Below are 5,000 nucleotides of genomic sequence, written 5' to 3'. Positions count from 1 at the left end.
GTGTCCAGGTTTCAGCTAGTCTAAACTAGGCAGAGATCCAGGTTTCAGCTAGTCTAAACTAGGCAGAGATCCAGGTTTCAGCTAGTCTAAACTAGGCAGAGATCCAGGTTTCAGCTAGTCTAAACTAGGCAGAGATCCAGGTTTCAGCTAGTCTAAACTAGGCAGAGATCCAGGTTTCAGCTAGTCTAAACTAGGCAGAGATCCAGGTTTCAGCTAGTCTAAACTAGGCAGAGATCCAGGTTTCAGCTAGTCTAAACTAGGCAGAGATCCAGGTTTCAGCTAGTCTAAACTAGGCAGAGATCCAGGTTTCAGCTAGTCTAAACTAGGCAGAGATCCAGGTTTCAGCTAGTCTAAACTAGGCAGAGATCCAGGTTTCAGCTAGTCTAAACTAGGCAGAGATCCAGGTTTCAGCTAGTCTAAACTAGGCAGAGATCCAGGTTTCAGCTAGTCTAAACTAGGCAGAGATCCAGGTTTCAGCTAGTCTAAATTAGGCAGAGATCCAGGTTTCAGCTAGTCTAAATTAGGCAGAGATCCAGGTTTCAGCTAGTCTAAACTAGGCAGAGATCCAGGTTTCAGCTAGTCTAAACTAGGCAGAGATCCAAGTTTCAGCTAGTCTAAACTAGGCAGAGATCCAGGTTTCAGCTAGTCTAAACTAGGCAGAGATCCAGGTTTCAGCTAGTCTAAACTAGGCAGAGATTCAGGTTTCAGCTAGTCTAAACTAGGCAGAGATCCAGGTTTCAGCTAGTCTAAACTAGGCAGAGATCCAGGTTTCAGCTAGTCTAAACTAGGCAAAGATCCATAAAAACAGGTGACAAAAACATCACAAAATGAACAAACTTGCCCATTGATAAGACCATTTTCAACACAGTTCACAGTGTGAATATTTCTCAGAATCGTGCAATACACACAATTGTTGCTACACTACTTGTTGTGTGTGGTCATTATGCTCCTGGGAAGAGATTACTAAGATCTCCTGTGAGTAAGACTGTTACCCATCCCAGCCGCGGTGAGGCGAAAACATATTTATACGGGTAGGTTGGTTCTCTCTGCTGTGACACAACGTCTCTTAGAGGTTTGGAATCATATCTCCATATGCACTGACAAGCATTTCGCCACACTCGCATTATCTACTAAATCGTGTGTATGTGACCAATACAATTTGATTTGACACACATACACACAAACGCACAAAACGAAATCTTATTTCGCCGTATCGCCGTCCGTTCTTTTAAACTTCCTTACGCGAACCTCACTTTCAAGACGCCAAACTTTCTTCGTCTTTAATCATATCAGTCTTGAGGCTTTTCATTTATCTGCCTTCCATTAATCTGCATGTCCAGCCATTATATTTAGCCTTACAATTAAGTAACTGTTTCACCATTTTTCTGTTCAGCACAACCAGGGCTACAAGTAGAACACAACACTATTTGATATAAAAAAAATAAAGTGTCATCCAGGAGTTTAATTGACAAATGTCAATTTAAAAAAAAAAGTTAAGTCAAAGCAAAAACATGATAAAAAATTAATTTTTATGAATTCTCTAAGTACATAAATAGTTTGCTCACTGGGGAATTAATATCTAACTAGTCAGTGACAAGTATGTTGAGTTTTGTGACAGCAACTATGTGAGCTTCTTACCCTTACCTTCTAACGAATCTCATGTAGCTAGTGTAGCCCAGCCCCCCCTGTCAATCACACAGACTCCTGGTTGGTATCTACGGATGCAGAAGAAGGAATGACGAATCCAATGATATAACCCAGCAGTCTGTTTTAATAAAGGAGGAATTCTAAAACGTACCCGGACGTTACGGAAGGACTCATTGGGTTAACTCTCTCAGCGTGAGGACGTTCTCCGTGTAGTCACTTCTGTGTGTTCCCTTTTCTCAATATTATGACCGGGAAAAGGACTCGTTATTAAATTGATACCGTTTCATTATTTTCAATTATAAAAGTTATTTTTCTTCCCTAAGGAAGTAGAAACAAAAAGATGGGCTGACATCAACTTTACTTTACAGTTTCTTTCGTTGTGCTGGTCAAATTATGATAGTACATCTGTATATGCACAGTGCTGTTGAAGAGATGTTTGAAGAAAACAGTCTGTCAATTGCGCTGTGTGAACAGCACTGTGTATATACAGATGTACTATCATAATTTGACCAGTTTCTCACAGCAGGGAAAATAATCCTGCAGCATCCAGAAATGTGAATTATTATGTGGATTATAATTCATGGAAATGTTCTGACAGCTAGATAAGAGTAACACAGTTGAAAAGAGTTCAGAAGAACTAATCCAAGGCCAACCTAGAGACACACTGTTCCTTTGTCTCAGCTTTCACACACACACACACACACACACACACACACACACACACACACACACACACACACACACACACACACACACACACACACACACACGCACGCACACACACGCACGCACGCACCCAAGCACACACGCGCCCCAACTCAAGTTATACTGATGACTCAATCACTGCAATGACGCAAAGGATGTGGGTTCTCTTGGCTCTGAATGATAAAGACAGGCTGAGGAATCATTCCTACCCATACTACTGTAAATATCCTTCAGGAATCATTCCTGGCAATATTACTGTATATATCCTTCAGGAATCATTCCTGCCCATACTACTGTATATATATCCCACAGGAATCATTCCTGCCAATACACTTAGGGTCGTTGTCCTGTTGGAAGGTGAACCTTCGCCTCAATCTGAGGTCCTGAGAGCTCCGGAGCAGATTTCCATCAAGGATGTCTCTGAACTTTGCTCCGTTCATCTTTGCCCCGATCCTGACTAGTCTCCCAGTCCCTGATTTCTTCCAGACGTGACGCTTGTTCTGAGAGTCTATAGGTGACTTTTGGCAAACTCCAAGTGGGCTGTCATGTGCATTTTACTGAGGAGTGGCTTCTGTCTGGCCACTCTACCATAAAGGCCTGATTAGTGGTGTGCTGCAGGGATTATTGTCCTTCTGGAAGGTTCTTCATCTCCACAGAGGAACTCTAGAGCTCTGTCAGAGTCACCTCCCTGACCAAGGCCCTTCTCCCCCGATTACTCAATTTGGCCGGGCGGCCAGCTCTAGGAAGAGTCTTGGTGGTTCCAAACTTCTTTCATTTAAGAATGATGGAGGCCACTGTGTTCTTGGGGACCTTCAATGCTGCAGAAATGTTTTGGTACCCTTCTCCAGATCTGTGCCTCAACACATTCCTGTCTCGGAGCTCTACGGACAATTCATTCAACCTCATGGCTTGGTTTTTGTTCTGACATGCAGTGTCAACTGTGGGACCTTATATCGACAGGTGTGTGCCTTTCCAAATCATGTCCAATCAATTGAATTTACCACAGGTGGACTCCAATCAAGTTGAAGAAACATCTCAAGGATGATCAATGGAAACAGGATGCACCTGAGCTCAATTTCAAGTATATCCAAAGGCACTGTGTGTCCCACAGGAATTATTTCTGCCAATACTATACACTACACTGAACAAAATATAAACGCAACATGGGTTTTGAAAACATAAAAATGTTTTTGTTTTGTCAATATGGGGTATTGTGTGTAGATTGGTGAGGATATTTTTGTAATTTAATGCATTTTAGAATAAGGCAGAATCTGTACAAAATTATTTTGTTGTTGTTACTTTTACCCCTTTTTCGTGGTATCCAAATTGGTAGTTACAGTCTTGTCCCATCGCCCATCTCTACAACTCCCGTACGGACTCGGGAGAGGCGAAGGTCGATAGCCGTGCGTCCTCCGAAACACAACCCAATCAAGCCGCACAGCTTCTTGACACAATGCCCACTTAACTCGGAAGCCAGCCGCACCAATATGTCTGAGGAAACACCTGGCGAACCGTGTCAGCGTGCACTGCGCCCGGCCCGCCACAGGAGTCGCTAGTGCGTGATGGGAGACCGACATCCCTGCCGGCCCGAACCCTGCCCTAATCCAATTGTGCGCCACCCCATGGCTCCCCCGTTCGCAGCCTGGCTGCGACAGAGCCTGGACTCAAACCCAGAATCTCTAGCTAGCACTGCAGTGCCTTAGACCACTGCAACCACTCAGGAGACCCAATAAGGCTGAAATGAACAAAATGTGGAAAAAGTGAAGGGTCTGAATACTGAATGATGCACTGTATCCCACTGGAGTCATTCCTGCCAATACTATATATACTACAGAAGTCATTCCTGTCAATACTATATATACTACAGAAGTCATTCCTGCCAATACTATATATACTACAGAAGTCATTCCTGCCAATACTATATATACTACAGAAGTCATTCCTGCCAATACTATATATACTACAGAAGTCATTCCTGCCAATACTATATATACTACAGAAGTCATTCCTGCCAATACTATATATACTACAGAAGTCATTCCTGCCAATACTATATATACTACAGAAGTCATTCCTGCCAATACTATATATACTACAGAAGTCATTCCTGCCAATACTATATATACTACAGAAGTCATTCCTGCCAATACTATATATACTACAGAAGTCATTCCTGCCAATACTATATATACTACAGAAGTCATTCCTGTCAATACTATATATACTACAGAAGTCATTCCTGCCAATACTATATATACTACAGAAGTCATTCCTGCCAATACTATATATACTACAGAAGTCATTCCTGTCAATACTATATATACTACAGAAGTCATTCCTGCCAATACTATATATACTACAGAAGTCATTCCTGCCAATACTATATATACTACAGAAGTCATTCCTGCCAATACTATATATACTACAGAAGTCATTCCTGCCAATACTATATATACTACAGAAGTCATTCCTGCCAATACTATATATACTACAGAAGTCATTCCTGCCAATACTATATATACTACAGAAGTCATTCCTGCCAATACTATATATACTACAGAAGTCATTCCTGCCAATACTATATATACTACAGAAGTCATTCCTGCCAATACTATATATACTACAGAAGTCATTCCTGCCAATACTAT

Source organism: Oncorhynchus clarkii, chromosome 30 (genome assembly GCF_045791955.1).
Source record: "Oncorhynchus clarkii lewisi isolate Uvic-CL-2024 chromosome 30, UVic_Ocla_1.0, whole genome shotgun sequence".
Classification (NCBI taxonomy): Eukaryota; Metazoa; Chordata; class Actinopteri; order Salmoniformes; family Salmonidae; genus Oncorhynchus; species Oncorhynchus clarkii.
The sequence above is the reverse complement of the archived record's forward strand: the minus strand, read 5'-3'. Positions refer to the sequence as shown.